Raw genomic sequence first — 24982 nt, 5'->3', positions numbered from 1 at the left:
TAAAAAAGAAAATAACTTCCTGTGGATCATAACAGCAGCTGATAAGTACTGGAAGGAATAAGATTTTTTGATAGAAGTAATTCACTTACTGGCACCAGTTGATTAATTTTTTCCCAGTGGAGTACCCCTTTAACATCTTTACGATGCAGGACGTAAATGTACGTCCTGGTGAGCTGGTACTTAACGCACCAGGATGTACATTTACGTCCTATGCATAACCGCTAGCATCGGAGCGATGCTCGCGTCATGCGCGGCAGGTCCCGGCTGCTGATAGCAGCCAGGGACCCGCCCGTAATGGCGTACATCCGCGATCGCGCGGATGTCCACCATTAACCCCTCAGATGCCGTGATCAATACAGATCACGGCATCTGCAGCATCGCGGTACTTTAAATGGATGATTGGATCGCCCTATACACAGCACTGAACAGTATTAGCAATCGAATGATTGCTATAAATAGTCCCCTATGGGGACTATTAAAGTGTAAAAATAAAAGTTAAAAAGTAAAAAAAAAATGTAAAAAAAATGTGAAAAACCCCCTCCCCCAATGAAAACGTAATTTGTCCCATTTTCCCTATTTCACCCCCAAAAATATACATATTTGGTATCGCCGCATGTGTAAATATCCCAACTATTAAAATAAAATGTTAATGATACCGTACGCTGAACGGCGTGAACGTAAAAAAAAAAGTCCAAAATAGCAGATTTTTTATAACATTTTATTCCAAAACATTTTTTATAAAAAAAGTATTAAAAGTTTTATATAAGCAAATACGGTATAAATACAAAGTAAAGATCACAGCGCAAAAAATGAGCCCTCATACCGCCGCTTATACGGAAAAATTAAAAAGTTATAGGTCATCAAAATAGGGGGATTTTAAACGTACTAATTTGGTTAAACAGTATGCAATTTTTTTTAAGCGCAACAGTAATGGAAAAGTATATTATCATGGGTATCATTTTAATCGTATTGACCCAAAGAATAAAGAACATGTCATTTTTACCATTAATTGTACGGCTTGAAAACTAAACCTTCCAGAATTTGCTAAATTGCGGTTTTCTTTTTAATTTCACCACACAAATAGAATTTTTTTTGGTTGCACCATACATTTTATGGTAAAGTGAGTGATGGCATTACAACTGACAACTGGTCATGCAAAAAAACAAGCCCTCATACTAGTCTGTGGATGAAAATATAAAAGAGTTATGATTTTTTGAAGGCAAGTCCTTAAGGCCAAAATGGGAGAGTCCTTAAGGGGTTAAACAATAATATACAGAGTGGGCCATTTATATGGATACACCTTAATAAACTTTTCAAGATGGGTGGTGACCATGGCGGCCATTTTGAAGTTGGCCATTTTGAATCCAACTTTAGTTTTTTCAATAGGAATAGGGTCATGTGACACATCAAACTTATTGGGAATTACACAAGAAAAACAATGATGTGGTTGGTTTTAACGTAACTTTATTCTTTCATGAGTTATTTACAACTGACCACTTATAAAATGTGTTCAATGTGCTGCCCATTGTGTTGGATTGTCAATGCAACCTTCTTCTCCCACTCTTCACACACTGATAGCAACACCGCAGAAGAAATGCTAGCATAGGCTTCCAGTATCCGTAGTTTTAGGTGCTGCATATCTCGTATCTTCACAGCATAGACAATTGCCTTCTGATGACCCCAAAGATAAAAATTTAAGGGGGTCAGATCGGGAGACCTTGGGGGCCATTCAACTGGCCCACGATGACCAATCCACTTTCCAGGAAAATGTTCATCTAGGAATGCTTGGACCTGACATCCATAATGTGGTGGTGCCCCATCTTGCTGGAAAAACTCAGAGAACGTGCCAGCTTCAGTGCATAAAGAGGGAAAAACATCATCATTAGACAAGTGCAATTCGGTTTGGCACGAATGTCTAATTTACCGAATTTTACCGTTTTCGGGCATTCGGACTGATCCGAATGCACGAAAACATAATTTGAACATTCCCCAACAGCCACGATAATACGAATAGCAAAATAACAAATGCATTCGTTATTTCCCGAATGCATGCGGTAAATAACGAATGCATTCGTTATCCATAAATGTACGTAAAGAATTCATTCTAATAACAAAAGTAATAGAAAGGATACAGATACGGTTTGATTTTTCGGATACATTCGGTATTCGGGTACATTTGGTAAATCTTTGTATTCTTTTTTTGGACTTTAGCGTTCCTAAAAAATTATGGAGATACCTTTTTAATTCAAATTTCGTAGGGTACCATAAAAAAATAATTATAAAAAAGATACAGTAGTGATGGGAAAAATTGTATCTAACGAAATGTATCTTTTTTTATTATGAAATATTTATTAATTTTTAAACAGGGATCATTTTATGTGAGTGGGCAAAGCACAAAAAATTTAGCCGACAATAAAAAAAAATGTAGTTTGTGTGTGTGTGTGTTTTTCACTTAAAAAAAAAACATTTTTTAGATAGTACTACTACTCCCAGCATAGAACACACTCTTCCATGATGGGAGTAGTAGTTACCTGTACAAATTGACAGATCGCTGGGGTCCCTTGCGATCCTCTTGTAAAATGTATAGATGCGGCGGCAGCTCTTCTATGGTCCCCTGCACTCACATATATATACACATATTCATATTTCCCGCAGAGCTGTGATTGGCCAGATGGTTCCAGCCAATCACAGCTCTCTGTGAGAAATAGGAATATGTGTATATATACGGCCATGCAGGGGACCATAGGAGAGCGGCCGCCGCATCCATACATTACACAGGGGGCATCACAGCGGGCGTCAGGAGTGATACCCGCAGTGATCTTTCCTTCACTACAAGTACTACTTCTCCCAACATGGAGTACACTCTGCTCCATGCTGGGAGCTGTAGTACCTGCATTAATAGACAGATCGCAGTGGGTGTCAGAAATTACACTCGCTGCGATATCTCTATTAATGCAGGTACTACAGCTCCCAGCATCGAGCAGAGTGTACTCCATGTTGGGAGTATTAGTACCTGCAGTAAGGGACAGATCCCAGCGGATGTCACTCCTCCTGACACCCACTGCGATCGTCCTTATGTGAATGTCAGGATCAGCTGTTCTCAGGGCTACAGAGCCGGGAGAACAGCTGATGCTGAGCCGTAGGTATACATCGTATATCTACTGCCCAGCAAGAACTTACAGTGAGCCTGCAATGTGTATACAGTATACACATTGCTGGGTCACTTAACCCCTTGCTGAGCTGTGCGCTATGCGCAAGCCCAGCTGGGGAAGAGTTAACTTACACTGCCTGACAGTCTAGGTTAACCCTTTGGGTGGTATACACTATATACAGCTATCTATAGATAGCTGTATATAGTGTATACAGAAGATGAAGTACCGGGCAGGTCAGTGTAGCTCCGCCCCCTAGTGATGACATCATTAGGGGCGGAGCTACAGAAGGGAACAAGGCTAGTTAATCTGAAGCTCTGTTCACATTGTCCGTTTTGTATAATGTGAGCAGACCCTTCTGGCAGTGTCTACCCAGACAGGGAGACTCCAGCTGTTGCAAAACTACAACTCCCAGCATGCCCAGACAGCCTTTGGGCATGTATGGGCATGCTGAGAGTTGTAGTTTAGCAACAGCTTGAGTTTTCTTTTTGAACATTTTTCTAGTGCACCAGTCTAATCATCATGTAGCAATTTCACATATCCAGTGGCCTTGAGGTTTCCATTGAAGAAGAATGACCCCACTATCTTTGTACCCCATATACCACACCATACCATCAATTTTTGTGTTCCAACAGTTATGTAGGGATCTATCCAATGTGGGTTAGTGTCAGACCAATAGCAGTGGTTTTGTTTGTTAACTTCACCATTCACATAAAATTTTGCCTCATCACTGAACAAAATCTTCTGCGTAAACTGAGGGTCCTGTTCCAATTTTAGTTTTGCCCATTCAGCACCTGAAACTATGGATACTGGAAGCCTGTGCTAGCATTTCTCCTGCAGTGTTGCTATCAGTGTGTGAAGAGTGGGAGAAGAGAGTTGCATTGACAATCCAACACAATGGCAGCACATTGAACACATTTTATAAGTGGTCAGAAACTTGTAACTAACTCATGAAAGAATAAAGTTGCAATAAAACCAAGCACATCATTGATTTTTCTTGTGAAATTCCCAATAAGTATGATGTGTCACATGACCCTCTCCTTATTGAAAAAGCAAAAGTTGGATTCAAAATGTCCGACTTCAAAATGTCTGCCATGGTCACCACTCATCTTGAAAGTTTCCCCCCTCACATATACTAATGTGCCCCAAACAGGAAGTTAATATCACCAACCATTCCTATTTTATTAAGGTGTATCCATATAAATGGCCCACCCTGTATATCCTTTTGGAGATATGGCCTCCAGTACTGCACACGATACTCCAAGTGAGGTCTCACCAGTGTGCTGTACAGCGGCACGAGCACTTCTCTCATTCTACTTATTATACCTCTCCCTATACATCCAAGCATTCTGCTAGCATTTCCTGCTGCTCTATTACATTGTCTTCCTACCTTCTAAAATAATGACTCCTAAATCCCTCTCCTCAGATACTGACGTCAGGACTGTGTCAAATATTCTATATTCTGCCCGAGGGTTTTTACGCCCCAGGTGAATTATCTTGCACTTATCCACATTCAATTTCAGTTGCCAGAGTTCTGACCATCCTTCTAGTTTTCCTAAATTCTTTTCCATTTGGTGTATCCCTCCAGGAACATCAACCATGTTACATATCTTTGTGTCATCAGCAAAAAGACATACCTTACCATCGAGACCTTTTTCAATATAAACAATATTGGTCCCAGTACAGATCCCTGAGGTACCCCACTGGTAGCAAGACCTTGTTCTGAATATACTCCATTGTCATTCAGCCACTGTCTAATCCACTCAACAATATGGGAGTTGAATGGATTTCATGATAAATAGGTGTGAACACATCTGTAAAGCATTTTTTTTTACCTTAGTGTTTACTATTGTGAGTGCAATTGTAATATTAAGTTGTTACTCTAATTTATTTTGCAGTTTAATTTGAAACACATTATAGAACTAAAATTTACTGAATTTAAAATATTTTGCCAATAAAATGTGTAGGCACCAACAATATTCCTGCAACGTAATTCATCTAATCCCTTACTGGCAACAAACATACATTTATGTCCTGGCGGTCTGCTACTTAATACCTATAAAGTGAGCACTTGCTTCATAGATGGCAGGGACCGGCTGATATTAGAGACTCGCTGCTAATGGCAGACATCAGTGAGAAACCCAATGTTTGCCATTAACCTTTTAAATGCGGTGATCAATACTGATCACAGCACCTGAAAGCTAAAATTACAGGTGTTGTTAAGTTCAAATAACTCACCTGCATATCTCTGTTAATAAAGTCTGCCTCAGACTGCACTGTAGTATAAGAGTGCCGATATATGGCATAGCTTTGTTCCGTAGAAGCAATCTACTGACTGCTTACTGTATCACAGAGAACTTAAAAAGTGTCCTAGGAGAGAGTCTCCAGTCCACCGGAGCACCTGAAAGCTGAACTAATTTATGCAGACTAAAGTCAGCAACTGCCGAGCCGAGAAGTTTGTGACGAATCGAATCACTGTAACTTCGCTCATGTCTAGTAGGAACCAAGACAAGCAGATGGCCCATTTCTGCTATATCCTAGGAAGTAGTCCACAAACTTTTAAAGACTAGGAAGTAGGAACAAACTTTTACAAAAGAGCTTTTACATTATCTTTGAATCTCTTGCTGATATCTGCTGTGCATATGCAGTGCTGTCTGGTAGTACCTTCAACATCCCACCATACTTGGGCATCAAGATGATGGAGCAAGGTCAGATCCAAGCTATTTAACCCCTTTACTCCTTAGCCTGTTTTGACCTTAATGACCAAGGCAAATTTTTAAAATCTGAAATGCGTCCATTTTTGTAATAATTTTTGAATGCTTTTTACTAATGAAAACAATTCTGAGATCGTTTTTTCGTGACATATTGAACTTTACATTAGTGGTAAATTTTTAAATGTTATATTCAGCTGTTTTTGTGAAAAATTCCAAAATTTTGCAAAGAAAAAAGAAAAAAATATTATTTTTCTAGGTTTTACATTTTCTGCTCGTACAATAAATAGTCATGAGGCATCAAATTAATGATTAATTCACATCTACAATATGTCTACTTTATGTTCCCATCATTTGATAAACATTCTTTAACTTTTTTAGAATGTTAGAAGGTTTATAAGTTTAGTAGTAATTTTCAAGATTTTCAAGAAAATTTAAAATCTGATATTTCAGGGACCAGTTCAGTTTTGAAGTGGAATTGAGGGGCCTGTATGTTAGATACCCCCATAAATCCCCCCATTTTATAAACTGCACCCCTTAAAGAAGGGGTGCAACTCATGATTTATTCCCTGAATTCTGAGGTATTTAGAAATATCCATTATGTGGCCATTGTGCACTACGTGACTCACACACAGGCCTCAGACATGAAGGGGTGCTGTGTGGATTTTGAGGCCTTTTTTGAGGATATTTTTCTGTCATCATATAAAGTTGCAGAGGCCTTGGGGTTCCAAAACATTTTTGGGAGACAAGTTGACACTTATATTGTTACCATTCTAGGGTACATGTGACACTCTGATCATTTTTTATTTTATTTTCTATGAGGTGGTATAAATAAAAAAAAATCCATTCTACGGTTGTCTTTTATAAAAATGTTTTAGGTTGTTCGTCATGCGGTATAAATGACATGTTAACTTTACTCTGCAGGTTAATACGATTATGGCAATATCAAATTTATATACTATTTTATATTTTAGTACATTTATAGCCTAAAAATTATTTTTGTAAAAAAAAAAATATAATAATAATCATGTTTGTAAGTCGCCATGTCCGGTGAGCCATAACTTTTTATTTATTTTTTTACAGACACAATTGTGAGAGGATTCTTTTTTTGCGGAACATGTCAACATTTTTGGGGGGACTATTTTTTTGTGTGTTTTGGTGTGTATAATATATATATATATATACATATATATATATATATATATATATATATATATATATATAAATATAATTTATTTTATTATATTCTTACAAATTTTTTCACTTTTTTTCTAATTTTTTTGTTCACATTTTTTAACACTTTAATCTTTTTTACTATGAAACACATAATTCAATGGAGTACACATCTGTACTCCACTGAATTATGCCTCTGTCTGTTTTATACTGGCAGGCATAGGATAGCAGATCAGTCTCTACCTTAGATAGGGGCTGATCAGCTTCTGTTGCCATGACAACGGAGTTCAATGCACTTATACACACAAGGTTTCTATACTCCTGCTAAAGTTCACAATGTGTGTTCCCACTAGGGGTTTACACCTTTTCCTGTTCAGACATCCAAATGTTCTCACAATGTGTGATAGGATAACATTAATAATGCTCCATTTAAATGATAGACCCATCCGGGTAATAACTCACGATTACGATGTTCGTTTCTTGCATTTTCATTTTCCTTTTATTGTAGAAACTTCATAACAAATGGAGCAAATTGGAGCTTGATAGCAAAAACAAACAGATCTGAGCTGAGATGACCTTCCTGCTCAACGCCTTGGACGTGTCCAAGGTGCTGAGCAGGAAGGACATCTCAGCTCAGATCTTTGTATAGAATCCTTGTCTACAAGGTCTACAGAGCTCCGATCCTGAGTGCTGCGGGTAGCCTCCTCCGTCAGGGCCCCTCTCCTCTGATCGCTTCACTGTGTGAAGCAACGGAGGAGACCCCGCAATATCCCTGCTATTGGTCTATCTGTACTGACGGGCCCATTAGAGTGATCACTGGCCAGGGATCGCTGCGTTTGGTCCCTGGCAGCACAGCCGAGCTCAATAAACTGTCACAGAGCCCGGCAGCGCTGTGACAGTTTATTCTCATGAAGAACATGTATGTGGTGATGCGGGAAGTTATCCCAAATCCCCACATACATTTACCTGATTTTGCGTATAGGGGTTAACCCCTATATCACCCCGGTGTAATCACAAACTTCTCTTCACCTCATAAGATGATTGTGATGAACTGACGGTTTTACATGGGACCATTGCAAAATTTTATGAGCGGTCAGAGCATCAAGAAAAAATAAACAATGTAATTGTATAACAAAAATGATCAAAATAATTATAAAGATGACCAATTGGATAGAGACTCGGCACCACCCTTGTTCACACTTAGGATAGGCAATAGCGCAACTGTGCTGTGTCTTTCCTTGCAACTGCTGTAGGGACTTCGGTGGTGCTCTACGTACAAACTAAGTCCATGCAATACATCCACAATTAAGAGCAGAGAAACGGAGCAACTCACCACACCGAACCAGATGATCTTTGCAAGTGGCACTTTATTCATAAAGCTTCATCCAAAGACGACAAGCAGGGAAGAGTGCACGGGAGAGGCGGGGGTATCCTCTCGGTGATGGGACCGTTTGGCGCCGGATCGCTTCGTCAGACCGGGATCCTGGTCTGACGAAGCGCTCCGGCGCCAAACGGTCCCGTCACCGAGAGGATACCCCCGCGTCTCCCATGCACTCTTCCCTGCTTGTCGTCTTTGGATGAAGCTTTATGAATAAAGTACCACTTGCAAAGATCATCTGGTTTGGTGTGGTGAGTTGCTCCGTTTCTCTGCTCTTAATTGTGGATGTAATTAAAAAGATGAATGTACCCCCCAAATTGGTACCAATAAAACTGAAGCTTATATTGTAAAAAAAAAAAAACAAGGATTACACAGCTTCCATTTTAAAATAAAGCGTGTATCATTGTGTAAATATAGTAGGCAATTGGTTTTTTAATCTTTCTTCAACAAATAAAATGCTAAAAGTTTTTTTTAGCATATAAATCCCAGAATGGTGTCAAAATAGTCTGTGTTATTAAAGGATAAATACTTGCCTATGGTGCACTGTATAAGCTGAATAAAAAAAAATAACACCAATCAGCTAAAACTTTAACTCTTTGAGGACCAAGGGACGTATTTGTCCCATGTTTTAATTGCCTGCATCAGGCATTTAAAAACATGGGACAAATAAGTCCCTTAGTCCTCAAAGGGTTAAAGCCTGTATAACAGTGTTGTGTTCTCTCACAAAATCTTAACACACAGCATTAATGTCTACATCTTGGCAACAAAACTGAGTGCACCCCTAAGTAGAAATGAGCAAATTGGGTCCAATAAGCCCTTTTCCCATCCAGATGCCATGTGATTTATAAGTGTTACAAGGACTCAGATGTAAATGGGGAGCAGGTGTCTTAAATTTGGTGTTATCGCTCTCACACTTTCTAATACAGGTCACTGTAAGTTCAATATGGCACCTCATGGCACCTCGGGACAAAGTCCACTCAGAGCAGGTCTCACTATAGCCGACTAAACAAGTTAAGTGCATGTGCTCAATGTCATATCCAGAGATTAGGCCACACACTGCATTAAATTGGTCTGCATGACATTTGTCCCAGAAGGAAGCCTCTTCTAAAGATAAAGCACAAAAAAACCTCACAAACAGTTTGCTAAAGACAAGCAGACTGGAGACATGGATTACTGGAATTATGAATGCCAACATGCACTGTAACATACAAAAGTAGAGCATGATTTTCTTCCTTCAGAGACTGGGCCGAAAGTCAGTATTCCAAAATAATACTGACCCCAAACACACCTTCAAGAAGTCTACTGTCTTGCTAAAGAAGCTGAGGGTGATGGACTGGCATGTCTCCAGATCTAAATCCTATTGACAATCTATGGGGTATCCTCAAATTGAAGATGGGGGAGTGCAAGGTTTCCAACATCCAAAAGCTCCATGATGTTGTCATGGAGAAGAGGACTCTAGTGGCAAATATTGACAATTTGGGCCCAATTTGGACATTTCCGCTAAGAGGTGTACTCACTTTTGTTGCCAAGGTTTAGGCATTAATGGTTGTGTGTTGAGTTATTTTGTGGGTACACAACATTAAGCACTGTTATTCAGGCTGTGCATTCACTACTTTACATTAGCAGAGTAGCAGAGTATAATTTATTTAGTGTTGTCACATGAGATATAATAAAATATTCACAAAAATGTGAGGGGCTGACTTATATGACATACTGTAGCTCTTAAAATGTGACAATGAAAATAATGATGAAAGTGTGGCAATAAGACCAAAATTGGCTTAAGAGGTTATTTTTTTTTCTTTCTAATATTTTATTGTTATTACATTAGTCTATTTATATTATTTTATGAATGATTTCATTTTTTCACATTCAAATTGCAGATGATCGCCAAGTAGGGTAAAATGTAATTTTATAAATAGGATTTTTAAAAATTGATTTCAGGGAACAGGTACAGTCAAAAATGTATCAAACCAAGGATAACACAGCTAGCAATGAAAAGCATTTTATTCAGCATATTGACATACTATTTAAAATCCTTCATATTATATGTAGGTCAAGTAAGAGAGGTTGACTAATGACTGAGCCAGCATGATTAGAAAATGAACTTCCCTACTGCTGTCACTATCATCAAGCAAAATCTCTAATACAAGTCATTAACAAAACAATCAGAATTACTAATTCAGTATTCATTAAATGACTTTGATCATACAAAAAAATGGAATAAAATAAGATAAGAAGCTCACGTCCTTTGTAGAATATGCTAATATGAAGCTAAAGAACAAGTACGTTTTAACTTTCTTTGTAAAAAATCAAGATCCTGCAGATTATGTATATATATATATATATATATATATATATATATATATATATATATGAACCAGATACAGGCGCAGCACTCCAACTAAATAAGTGATTTCATATCTCATGTCAGCATTACAACGTTTCAGCTCCTCCTGGAGCCTATTTCAAGCATGCTCCAGGAGGAGCTGAAACGTTGTTATGTTGACATGAGATATTAAATCACTTATTTTGTTGGAGTGCTGCGTCTGTATCTGGTTCTTGTCTTGGATGGACTCTGATCAAGTCCTTTGGGACGCTGGCACCAATTTTTTGGTTGGACTGGATAAGTAGTGCTGCTTTATTTTGGGAGTATATATATATATATATATATATATATATATATATATATATATCGTACATTTAGAACGTACACAACAACTAGGTTACTCTCCAAATAGCATTTTCAGCAATTAGGAGAAAACAAAGTTATTGCTTTGTCCTATTGTTCCTACAATACTAATATTTAATTTTAAAATTATAGGTCTGCCACCAGGACAGATTTACTTATCTATTTATAAGATCCTCCTTAATAAACATTTGTGATCTATTCACTTCTAGTTTTCCTAGAATGGTTGGTGTATAAGTTCCTAATACATACACCATGGGGGAGATTTATCAAAACCTGTGCAGAGGAAAAGTTGTCCAATTGCCCATAGCAACCAATCAGATCGCTTCTTTAATTTTTAACAAGGCCTCTGCAAAATAAAAGAAGTTATCTGATTGGTTGCTATGGGCAACTGGGCAACTTTTCGTGTGCACAGGTTTTGATAAATCTCCCCCCATATGTATAGACTAAATGAAATGTGATAGAGCCAAATGAGGTGGCATTGCAGTTACTGATCTAAGTCCTGAACTCCAAATACATTGTTCTATACCTAACTGTTTGCATATTGTGTAAAACCTCCACTAGCAGTCCAAATGAGATTTAGAGATGCCAGTCAACAGGGTTAGAAGGACCTAAGAACAAATGCTTCTCTAGCCGCATGTTATAGATACTTTTCATTAGATATATCAGGTCTGGTGACAGCTTCCTTTTATCTTGTGCTGTACTGTATGCATATCACAATAGCTACCAGAGCTGTCTAGGGGTTTGACAGAAATTAAGCATTCTTTAATAAAAATTAAAAAAAAGGCTGATATGATATTCTACAATAAAAGAAAGGTAACTCCGCATATGTGCACTGACCCTATTATGCGTATTACTGAACATGCTCAATAAACTGTGTCAGGCTGCTCAAAATCTCAACAATTGAACTACACAATGGCCGTCATTTACCAAGCTAAAATCCCCTCATTTTTGTTTGGGTTTTCCAAGTTATTTTGGTGCACAGTGTCTGAGACATGTCTGAGACTGCCTGAGACATGTCTCAGACACGGTGCAACAGGAAAATCCAACTAATCCGACATTGCATTGTGAAAAGCCGAAAAAGGGGCGTGGTCTGTTGCAGGCCCAAAAGGGGCGTGGTTTCAAACCCGACCTATTTAATATTGAATTCACAGAAAATCATGTGAATAAATGGCTGGAAATTTACACCCAGGAAAAGCTGGTCAGAAAATTTTCCCGACCTTGTAAATCTGTGTTCCCCATAGTAAATATAGTGGAATCCCACTAGTAAAAAACCTACACTCTTAGTAAAGGAGGCCCACTGTGCAACAGGAAAATACAGAGGGGTGTGGTCTGTCACAAAGGGGGTGTGGTCAGTCCAAAAAGGGGCATGGTTTCACAAACCGACCTATTTACTATTGACACAGTCCACTAGAGACAAGGGAGATCAGGCACTGCCCACCATGTATGCAACCAATGAATCAAACGATAGGAGAAGTGACCAAGCTGGATTCTCTTTGTGCTGTGGTGCTCTATTGAATTCAGCAATTCAATGTCCATGAAAGGTGAAAGGTAAATAAAAACAATGGCACTCACCATCCGGTTGATACTGATTTATTGGATCTTCATCACAAATGCACACGAGACACTTAGCTTCTACAGGGAAGCATCTCCTCTCGCTCCTGTGATACCTCCCTTTAGAAACTATGTATCTCGTGTGCGTTTGTGATAAAGATCCAATAAATCGGTATAAACCGGATGGTGAGTGCCATTGTTTTGATTTACCTTTCACCTTGCATGGACATTGAATTGCTGAATTCAATAGAGCACCACCGGTACAGGCAGCGCAGAGAGACTCCAGCTTGGTCACACCTCCTATCGTTTGATTCCTTGGTTGCATACACAGGCAGTGCCAGATATCCTTTATCTCTAGTGGACTGTGTTATTGTTGCTGTAACTTTCCGATCTAGAGCACACCTGTAGGAGCACTTGAATTATGGAGGATTCTGAAGCTGAGCCAATGCAGGAGACTTCCAAGTCACTACAATCAGGGACACAGGATGTGGGGGGGGGGGGAGTTGTTTCTTGCAACAACAAAGACATGCTTACCAATATGAGCATGAAAGCTTTAGAACAGCATATTACTTCTCTAGCAGATCGAGAAGTGCATACGTTTTGGACAGTGAATTCCCTAAAGTCATATGTAGATAGTGGTCGTGTTCCCAGAGTACTATGTTCCTATTTAAAAGTCCCTCGCAGTTTCAGGACCACGCAAGTTTTCTACAGGCTTGGGAGGAAGTCCATCTAAAGCATGATGCTAAGCTACAGGAATTGCTTCTGAATAGAATCCAACAAGAATATACTTCTATTGTAACACAAATGTGCAAAGCCAAAGCTGAATACCAGACCCGTGTGAGCGAGTCGGTGGCTACCAGCTCCTTTAACCCCTTAAGGATGCAGCCCATATTGTCCTTAAGGACACAGCCGTTTTTTGCAAATCTGAACACTGTCATTTTAAAAATTAATAACTCTGAGATGCATTAACTTATGAATTTGATTCCGAGATTGTTTTTTCATGACATATTCAACTTTATGTTAGTGGTAAATTTTCATGGATACTTGCATCATTTCTTGGTGAAAAATTCCTAAATTTCATGAACATTTTTAAAGTTTTGCATTTTTCCAACTTTGAAACTCTCTGCTTATAAGGAAAATAGGCATTGCAAATAAATTATATATTGATTCACATATCCAATATGTCTACTTTATAATTGCATCATAAAATTTATACGTTCTTACTTTTTAAACCCATTAGAGGACTTCAAATTCTAGCAGCAATTATCCAAATTTTCACGAAAAATTCAAAATCTGAACTTTTCAAGGGCCAGTTAAGTTTGAATTAAGTGGATTTGAGGGGACTTTCTGTAAGAAATTCCCCATAAATGACCCCATTATAGAAACTACACCCCTCACAATATTCAAAATGACAATCAGAAACTTTGTTAACCCTTTAGGTGTTTCACAGGAATAGCAGCAATATGGAGGCGAAAATGGTGGTAGAACAGCAAAAAAATAATAATAAAAAAAGAAGACACATGGCACACTATTTGGGAAACTAAACTCTTTAAGGAAGGTAACAAGGGGTACAGTGAGTCTTAACACCCCACAGGTCTTTGACGAATTTTCGCTGAAGTTGGATGTGAAAATGAAAAATGTGTTTTTTTTTTCACAAACATGCTGGTGATATCCCAAATGTTTCATTTGTACAAGGGGTAATAGGAGAAAAAGCCCCCTAAAATTTGTAACCCCATTTCTTCTGAGTATGGAAATACCCCATGTGTGGACATCAAGTGCTCTGCTGGCGCACTACAATGCTCAGAAGAGAAGGAGCGCCATTGAGCTTTTGGAGAGAGAATTTGGTTGGAATAGAAGTTGGGGGCCATGTGCGTTTACAAAGCCCCCATGGTGCCAAAACAGTGGACCCACACATGTGACCCTAAGTGAGCATTTACACCCCTCTGGTGTTTGACAGATCTTTGGAACAGTGACCTGTGCGAATGAAAAATGTAATTTTTCATTTTCATAGACAACTGTTCTAAAAATCTGTCAGACACCTGTGGGGTGTAAATGCTCACTGCACCCCTTGTTACATTATGTCAGGGGTGTAGTTTCCGAAATGGCGTCACATGTGAGGGGGGTCCACTGTTCTGGCAGCATGGGGGCTTTGTAAACAAACATGGCCTTCAATTCCAGCCAAATTCTCTCTCCAAAAGCCCAATGGCGCTCCTTCTCTTCTGGGCCCTGTAGTGCGCCAACAGAGCACTTTACATCGACATATGGGGTATTTCTTTACACAGAAAAAATGGGGTTACAAAGTTTGTGGGACTTTTTTCCTATTACCTCTTGTGATAATTAAAACTTTGGGGTAGCACCAGCATTTAAGTTAAAAAAAATCTTATTTTTCATTTTCATGTCCAACATTAATGAAAATTTGTCAAACACATGTGGGGTGTTTTGGGGGTCTTTGCATTCACATGGAGGGAGGGGGGCAAACCTTCAGCTGTTGCAAAACTACAACTCCCAGCATGCACTGACAGGCCATGCATGCTGGGTGTTCCAGTTATGCAACAGCTGTAGGCACACTGGTTGGGAAACATTGAGCTAGGTAACAGGCTACTGCAGTGTTTCTGCACCAGTGTACCTCCAGCTGTTGCTAAACTACACCTCCCATCAGGCATAGTCTGTCAGTGCATGCTGGGAGTTGTAATTATGCAACAACTGGAGGAGAAGAGTTTGGAGACCACTATGTAGTGGTCTTCAAACTGTGGCCTTTCAGATGTTGCAAAACTTGAACTGCAAGCATGCCCAGACTGCCCTGGCATGCTGGGAGTTGTAGTTCGGCAACATCTGAAGGGCCAGATGTTGCAGAACTACAACTCCCAGCATGTCTGGGCAGTCTGGGCATACTTGCAGTTCAAGTTTTGTGACATCTGGAGAGTTACAGCTTGGACAGCACTGTATAGTGGTCTCTAAACTGTGCTCTTCCAGATGTGGAAAAACTATAACTCCCAGCATGCCGAAACTGTCCAGGCATGCTGGGATTTGTAATTCTGCAACATCTGGAAGGGCACAGTTTGGAGACCACTGCACAGTGATCTATAAAATGTGGCCCTCCAGATGTTGCAAAACTACAACTCCCAGCATGCCCAGACAGCCAAAGGCTGTCTGGGCATGCTGGGAGTTGTAGTTCTGCAAACCACTAGCAGCATACTCACAGCGATTGCCATCGGACGGTAGCCGCCGCACAAGAGCCCTCTACCGTAGCCGCACAGGATCGCTGCCCGGTAACCGCCGCATGTTGCCTGCCGATCGCTGCCCGCCACCTGCAAATCCCCCTGCTCTGAACACATTTGGTAGTCCAGGAAGAGTGGGGGATTTTAACCCCTCACCCCCCATCTGCCATTGGTCGGTCAGTCCTGACCGACCAATGGCAGGGGAAAGGTGGAGGTGGTACCCCTTCCAACTCCCTCCTATCCTTCTGGGTGATTGGCACTGTATCGGACAGGCTGTATCGGACCGGAAAGGCTGTGATTCGCCAGTCTGAATTGACCAAAGAATCATGGTGATCGCCGACAAGAGGGGGTCTAAGGACCCCTCTGGGCGATATCCCGGAATGGCTGCTGTTAGATAACAGCAGCCATCCCGACCTGATCCCCGCGTCTGGAGATGCGGTGATCACGGAACGTAGCCCCGTAAATGCTCTAAGTGACGCTTAGCAGCGCCGTACATTTACAGCACTTGTCGTTAAGGGGTTAAAACACAAAAAAAGAGACAAATTCATGAGGGACAGAATGGATTATGAAACCAACCCTGAGGGACACGTGGAACACCAAAAAATCTGCAAAGAGAAATAATAAAAAGAGCTATGAGGTGAAAAAATATGCCAAAAAACAAAGCCTTGACTTCGGTACAACGGAATCCAGCATTCCTTATTCACAGTTTTTAAGGCTGAAAAGAATATACAACAACACAAACCAGGGGGCGGAGCCTGGCCGCGGACTGGAATGGCTGTGTGAGATGGAGCTCTCCTGCCTGGCGCCCCAAACAGCACCGTTTATTCCACTTTCATCTGACTGGTGATGGGGAAAATTGGTCGCTACCAGCCTAGTGACCCACCCGGTGTACCGAAATCTCAGAAAAGCCAAGCGGACGTTTCTCAGTTCTTTGCTAAAAGAGTAGACCGCTCCCCAGCCAGGGCATCCAAGATGGCGCTGGAACCTTTAACGCGCCTGCACTCGAAGGAAGAGGAGCAGGACAGCGACTCGGAGGGAGCGGGGGCCTCAACTCTTACACCCGCGCTACTGAAAGCCTTCCTGAAGAAAACCCTCACACAAGCGCTGAAGCCCGTGAGAGCTGACCTTGCTGAAATCAAGGCCGAGGTCCAGGCTATTGGACACCGCACAGAAGCCCTGGAGACGGTGTGCGCAGAGCTTACCACCCACTCGGCTGCACTTGCTGACAGATCGGGCATGCTTGAATCGCATATTAACAGTGCGCTCACTCTTATTGAGGACCAAGAAAACAGGAGCAGGAGGAAAAATATCCGTTTTAAAGGTCTACCCGAAACCTGGGTGAATGAAGCACTTTCCAAAATTGCGCAGGGAATCTCCGAGGGCCTCCTAGGACCAGACCGAGCAAAGCGCATAGTCATAGAGCGCATACATAGGGCTCTCAGACCTAAACCTAAGCCGAACGAGCCACCCCGAGATGTTATTTGTGGCTTGCTTTCTTATGTGGATACAGCAGCGATCCTGCAGGCGGCTAGAGAGAAGCGACCGATCCACTATGGCGAAGAAGAGATCTCGCTATACCAGGACATTGCGCCCACAACACTGCTCAAGCGTCGCATCATGCGTCCCCTGTTGGGAAAGCTGCGAGAAAAAGGGCTTACCTATGCTTGGCTCTTCCCCTTTTGTCTCTTCGTCCTGAAAGGAGGTAAACGTATTGTGATTAAGACACCCGAAGATCTTACAGCTGCCTGGGGCTCTTTGGACATCTCGCCGATAGAGGTCCCTTCATGGCTACCCCTGTCTGACCAGCTACCTCTCCCGCAACTCCCCCGCATAGAGGAGTGGAGACATGTGACCCGAGGTAAACAGCAGAAGCAGAGGAAGACCCCGGTGAAAATTCCACCCCCGGATCGCTGAAGCTAAGTATCCCTGTGCCCATTGATGTATTTCAGTGACTGTTCGCCACTGTAAGGGCGTCTCACTTCTCTTCCCCTGCCCTCTTCATCCCCCTGTTTACTTGCACTCTTGAAGTTTCCTATTATTATTGAACTGAGTAGACTCCGAACTTACTTATGCAGAGATGTTGGTAATTCCATCCGGTAATTTCCTAACCCAACTGCCCCTTCCCATCACCCCTGGAACTGGCCTGATAAGAAGACGTGGGCACGAGTTCCCGTGCTTCCCCTCATCCTCCTCCATCCCCCCCCCCCCCCTACCACGGACTCCCGAACTGTCATTTTCATAATCCACTCACCTCTTGAACTTCTCCTTGCTGGATTGAGAGACATTCCTTCCCTGGGATTATCTACTCCGTGACAAGCAGTTCACTCCCTAGAGCTACGGCAGAACCTCCACGCTGCTGATGCAAATAGCTGGTCAGCTCTTCGAATTGGTTAGAGGTGTTTTGACCTGATATATGAAGCATGTTTCTAGAAATCTATATTTTTGGTCACTTACTTCCCTGTTATTTTCATATCATTCTCTATTATCATTTTTGGTGTTTTTTTGCCTCTTCCCCCTACCTGTCTACACTTAAACTACATTGATTTATTGTCCACATGTTGCTTTTTAAAGTCACAGTACTTTTTTCTCTAAACTGTTGGTGACTTACACGCTTCTCAAACCCTATTGTCTCTCCCCTCCGCTCAGTCTTTCCCTTACCCCCTCTGCTGAACCCCACCATCAGAGATTACTCCCATTTTACGGCAGCTCATCATTCTCATCAAAGACTCGACTACCTTTTCATTCACTCCTCACTGGTGCAGTACTTGACGACCGCAGGTATTGATGTCATCACCATTTCAGACCACGCCCCTGTTTTCCTTTCCCTTCAATTCCCAGACACATGCGCTGGCGGCTAAATGAACGCATTCTTGAACAACCAGCAGCGGTAGATGACGTTCAGTTGCATATTGAGTCCTTTTTCCTGACCAACTCTGACTCTGGACCACCTGTCCCAGTAGTGTGGGAGGCCCATAAGGCCTATATCAGGGGTATTTTCATTTCCTGGGGTACCAGACTTAAGAGGGAACGACAGCGAGAATTAGACTCCCTCCTCAAAAACATAGCAGAAATGGAGAAGACACATAAAGCAACTAGCAACCCCAGAAATCCAAACCGAACTTGGCTCTCTCAGGAAACAGGTACTTGCACACCTGAACCTGAAATCCTCTAAATCGCACTTACACTATAGACAGCGTATATATGCCCACGGTAACAAAGGTGGCAAGCTCATGTCATCTCTCCTCAAGAAGGCAAAGGCGAAGCAGCAAATTCATGTCATCAAAGATGTGAATGGCACATCTCACTCCTCCACCCCTGAGATTGCAAAGGCTTTTCATGCTTTCTACTCTGGTCTGTATAACTTGGATGAGATTGCCCCGTCCGCACATCAGCAGGTCAAAGACCGGCTGATATCTCAGTTTATAGCTGACCTTGCCTTGCCTCAACTTGACGACCTGATGACCTCTGAGCTGCTGTCTCCCATTACCACCAAGGAGGTAGAAAAAGTCCTCTCCTCTTTTGCTATGGGTAAAAGCCCAGGCCCCGATGGACTACCCCTGACCTACTACCGCAAATTCAAAACTCTCCTTTTACCCCATCTTACTGCCTGGTGCTCCTCATTATTCGGAGGTCACCCACTCCCGAAACAGTCCCTCGAAGCCCACATAACCCTGATAGCTAAAGAGGGCAAAGATCCCTCTGAATGTGGTAGTTTTCGCCCCATATCGCTGTTAAATTTAGACCTCAAGATATGGGCAAAACTGCTCTCCAACCGCATTAAAAAATTCTTACCTCACCTTATTGGCGAGGAGCAAACTGGGTTTGTCCCTGGGAGAGAGGGATGCATGAATACCTCAAAACTACTACTAGCTATTGCTCACGCAAACTCCACTTACTCATCGTTGGCCCTTCTCGGAGTAGATGCCGAGAAGGCCTTCGATAGGGTAGACTGGAATTTTATCGTTGCCACCCTGCGGAAATTCTCATTCCCGGACCCCTTTATATCAGCTATCATGTCACTCTATTCGATGCCCTCTGCATCCTTGTTGGTCAATGACTCTATCTCTCCACCTTTTCAGATACGAAATGGCACCAGGCAGGGATGTCCCCTTTCGCCCACTCTGTTCATTCTAGTAATGGAGACCTTGCTCCAGAGGGTCCGTCAGACACAATCTATCAAAGGCTACCCGACGCCTAATGGTGATTTAAAAAACGCTAGCTTTTGCTGACGGTCTTTTATTTCTACTGGCGGACCCCCTGGAGAGTCTGCCCAGCCTGTTGCAGATATTCACGACTTTCGGTGAGGTTTCAAACTTCAAAGTGAACCTCTCCAAGTCTGAGATTCTCAAAATTCACCTTCCTCCTGATGTCGCCTCTAGACTTATATCGCAATCCCCATTTAGATGGGCCCCTTCCCATTTAAAATACCTAGGGATTCACATCACCCCCACACTTGAATCCCTTTATGATGCGAATTTCGCCTCTATGCTGAAGGAAAAAGCCACTATTCTAGCGGAATATGATCTCGCCTTAATCTCTTGGTTGGGCAGACGCAACGTTCTCCAATGCTATATCCTCCCAAAGATTACCTACAAATTTCAAATGCTGCCCATTGCACTACCTGAACAATTCTTTATATCGATAAAATCCATGTTCTCTAAATATGTTTGGAAACAAAAAAGACCTCGTCTATCCCACACATTACTTTCACGATCCAAAGACAAGGGGGGCATAGGGATGCCGGACGTTCAAAAACTATACCAGGCTGTCCAGTTAAGGAGATGGGTCCACCTAACCCAAATTAATGAGTCGACACATCTCACTACCTGGGCCCGCTCTGTATATGACGGAGACCTTCTTGGGGATCTCTGGCTTCCCCCTGCCCCCTACTCACGGAAGGGTGGGAGGAGGACTGATCTTCTATATGGCGGAATTTTCACTTCCTGGCGCAAGCTTTCCTCACTACTTACTCCCCCAACCTCCCCATCCCTTCCCGCACATCTTATACCTGTGGTCGTTGGGTTAGAGACATCCACCTTTAAACCCATGTGGTCCAAATTTTCCAAGGTGATAGTTTCACAGCTACTCACTGACGGCGGGGTTCCGAACGAGGAGGTGATAATGACCATTGCGCCTGGAAGCTCACACTCCTTTTTACATATGCGTCATGTTAAGGACTGTTGTTCAAAATTCGTACAGAGATTCTTCCCCCTTAGAGACCTGACTGATTTTGAGCGCTCCCTGCAATCATTGGTGAGCAGACCCTGGACTCTATCCAGATCCATGGTGGCATGCGGGAGTGCGGCTGCCCTGAGTAGGCCGGTTTTCATTGCTTCATGGGAGTCTGAGTTGAATCATTCCTTCACTGATGTTGAGGTTGAACGTATTCTATCCAATTCACATGGGCACTCTAGATGTATACGTTTACAGGAGACACATTACAAAGTGCTGTCCCGATGGTACAGGGTTCCCGAATTCATGCATGCCCATGGTCTCGCTCAATCAAATCTATGCTGGAGATGCCAGGCTGACGTAGGGTCCCATATACACATTTGGTGGACCTGCCCCACCATAGCGAAGTACTGGAGTGAAATAGGATCGGCGATTTCCCTGGTGGTGGGCAGCAACGTCAACCTTACCCCTGAGGCGGCCCTGTTGGGTTGCCCTTCAGTTGATTATGTTCCTTCCTCGGACCTCTTGGCAACTCATTTAATCGCAGCTGCTAAGACGTTGATACCCTTGAGGTGGCTTCAGCCTGCAGGAGTGGTTGGAGAAGGTCGCTCAGATTTGTCAATTTGAGGAAATGACACACAGGGCAAACCGCTCTCATGAATCATTCCTCAAAATATGGAAGCCGTGGCTCGACTCTAAATTCTCACAAAAATAGGCACACATGTGACCCCCCCCCCCCCCCCTCTCTGAACCTTTTGGCTTTCCCTCTTCTTCAGGGAGATCCATCCTTTTCTTCCCTACATCGGTGCTCGTGGCTCTGATATCTGATATCTGATGACTGATCTCGCATACCATTCCTCCTTTCCCATTCTAATTCATTACTTCCTCAGGCTACCCCCCCCCCCCCCCCCCCAGGAATTTACCTTCTCCAAATTTTGCTCTTCCTTCCTCACTTACTCTCAAATATAGCCCCCCCCTCTCAAGTTCCCTGCTTCTCCTTGTTCCTCCCTTCTCCCATTCTCCCTTTCGTCCGATCACTCTCTCTGATTCACCGCTTGAGAGGTATTTTCTTTCTCTCCCCTCAGCTCTACTCCCTATTCCTCTTTGTTCTAGACATCCGACTACAGCAGCCTGCCCTTCCATCTCCCCCTCCCCCCCCCCCTCCCCATCATTTAGGGACATGGATTCGTGATGGACTAGTGGGGCACCCCGAGTTTCACTGTTTTGATTACATTCTGACCCACTGTCATTGTAATGTTGAATTCTTATTACAAATCTTTACTCTGTTTACAAAACAAAAGATGAGCATTTACTCCATTCCACCTGCGTGTGGATCACGTTGTGTTGTAATTAACGATGCTCAATAAAAAGTTTCAGTTAAAAAAAATAAAAATAAAAAACAACACAAACCAATACGAAATCCAAGCACAAGAATTGAAAGAAAGGTTATTAATAGAGATGAGCATATCTAAGCTGACGAATCACATCCAGGATGCAGCCTATGAGCAGCCAGTCGCCCCTGTGATGTCACAGCCCTATATATTTGGCAAGCATTTTGCGGCTTGTCATATCATTCATTACACTGCATAGAGATAGTACGGACATCACTGTGTGCGTGTTACACAGAAAAGCTTTGTGCAGCAGCGTTTGACCTCAGCCTTCTGTAGGATACAGAGTACAGCGTATTTGCACAGAAATTAATTCTTACTGCAATGATTAACCCCTCAGTCACTGTGAACAGCATTGTATTACAGAGAGACGCAGAGACCTGTGTGTTGCCTCAGCTGCAGAAATATTTTCACAGGAGGGAGAAATAATTTTTTAGTATTTTAGAGAGAGTCTTTTTGCAATTTTGGGTTTAGGAGTACTGTAGCACATTTTTATGCCCTCATAAGTGCATATCACATACCTACATCTCAGTAGTGTACTATTTTGTACCTGATAATCTGCCAAGGGCCTAGATACTGTGAAAGTCGAGGGAAAAGTAATCACCAGCTGGTGTTTTTACTCAGATACCTTTGTAAGTGTACTGTAGCGCATTTGTCTCCTCATGCTAATGCTAACACCTCCAGGCTCTGTCATTGTGCCACCATATGGTCTCCTCATGCTGATACTGCCACCTCTAGGCTCTCTCATTGTGCTGCTCTATGGTCTCCTAATGCTTATGCTACCACCTCCATGCTCTATCTTTGTGCCACCATATGGTCTCCTCATGCTGATGCTATCTATATTATTTTTTGTATATTTAGATATAGATATTTTTTATTTTAATCTTTTTCATCTGTATTGCCATTTAAAACTTCAAATACATTGTAATCTATGCTATGTAAATGATATTGCTAGAGCTTACATCTGTTTGTATGTAGAAAGTAAATCTAATACATAAACCAAACATCAGAATATATAAGGTTTACCTGTTCAAATATACTAGGATATAGGCACCTGAGCATATAATAAACATTCTGCAGTGACATAGAGAAAGTGACACAGTTACAATGTATATAAAAGTCTTACCAAGAATGAGGCCACCGTCTGGGAGATTAAATATTGATGACTGCTCTGAAGGTTTCCCTGAAAAATATATGAAAACATAAACATTTAATTGCTTGTTTTTACAATAAATCCTATCAGTGAGCTCAGTTTTTCACATATCCAAACATTCCTTCATGTTGCAGTAAGCTCACTGTTCTGTTTTTAGAAATACCATTAAGTTTACATAACTAAAGTATAGACTATATTAGCTAGAGCATCTGATTGCTACAATGTCATCTAAAAAAGAAAGCAGCTTAAATCCAAAGCACATGACAATAAGCATAAAAGGTGCAATATACTAAGCGACAGCATTGCATTGCCTTTGGCATACCTGCTGGGTGTAAATGAGGCACTGACTTAAGTTATTTCACCATTCTGTCACTGCTTTCTTGAGGCTAATTAAAGAAAATAATGTAGCAAATTTACTGTTTAACAACTACTTTTCCAGTAACAGCTAGTTCTTCCGACTACCATATGTTAAGGGTATTCCGCTGTGTAGCCAATATACTTGACAAGATTAAATACATTCATTTTTTCCTTTGTAAGAATTGGCTGTTATGTTTAGGGTTATCTTTCATATGTACCATACTGTTCTTGTACAATTACACATACGACAAAGGCCAATCTAAATGCATTTTTGCAATAGAGTTTCAATCATTTTCTCTATTTGATGTGAAGTTAAAGGAAATCTCCAGTGAAATTGAACTTATCTCCTATCAACAGGATAGGGGATAAGTAGGTGATCGCAGGGGTCCGAACGCTGGGGCCCCCCGATCACCAGGACGGGACCTGGCACTCAGTGAGGAGAGCATGCTGCAGCCGACACGCTCCATTCATTCCTATGGGAACACCAAAAATTCCCGAGTACAGCTCTCAGGCATCATCAGCGCTTCCATAGAAATTAATGATGTGCGTGCAATCTACCGGTAGACAACACGCAATCCTCAATGAGAGTGCCGGGGTCCTGTCCCAGTGATGGAGGAGGGCCCCAGTGATCAGACCCCCTGTGATCAGCCACTTATCCCCTATCTTTTGAATAGGGGGATAAGTAAATTTTCACTGGAGTACTCATTTTACCTAAAAACAACACATCTGTACTCCTATATATGAATATAAACATACTGTATATGAATGTGGTACACATCTGATTTTACCGATTGTACTTCGGCCCCCAGGGTAACATTAAGAAAAACTGAACGCTTACTGCCAGGCCTTAGATTCTCAGTTCACAGATAATCCATAGGGTTTACATAGTTCTAGCATTTCACAATGCCAACAACTCCCATGGTGGCATAGTAAGTGTGGCAGCATACGCAAGCATCAGCATGTGCATGTGTTTTGGGTGGGTAGCGTTTTTGTATGTTTTAAAGCCCACTCTGAATGGGTTTTTCTAAAGAGTTCCCTGAATT

The 24982-nt window shown here is 41.9% G+C and overlaps 1 protein-coding gene across 41 annotated transcripts in view; it reads right to left on the bottom strand.

Moving 5' to 3' along the window:
* PTPRD (protein tyrosine phosphatase receptor type D) overlaps positions 1–24982 on the bottom strand; it is a 1959121-nt gene that overhangs the window by 1365718 nt on the left and 568421 nt on the right. For all 41 annotated transcript variants that reach the window (XM_056521458.1, XM_056521449.1, XM_056521479.1 and 38 more), the window contains exon 4: positions 23556–23612. The gene's annotated coding sequence lies outside the window, so the exon portion shown is untranslated. The remainder of the gene's footprint in view (positions 1–23555; positions 23613–24982) is intronic.

Source organism: Hyla sarda, chromosome 1 (assembly GCF_029499605.1).
Source record: "Hyla sarda isolate aHylSar1 chromosome 1, aHylSar1.hap1, whole genome shotgun sequence".
NCBI classification, from domain to species: domain Eukaryota; kingdom Metazoa; phylum Chordata; class Amphibia; order Anura; family Hylidae; genus Hyla; species Hyla sarda.
This window is presented reverse-complemented; position numbering and strand designations above follow the sequence as displayed.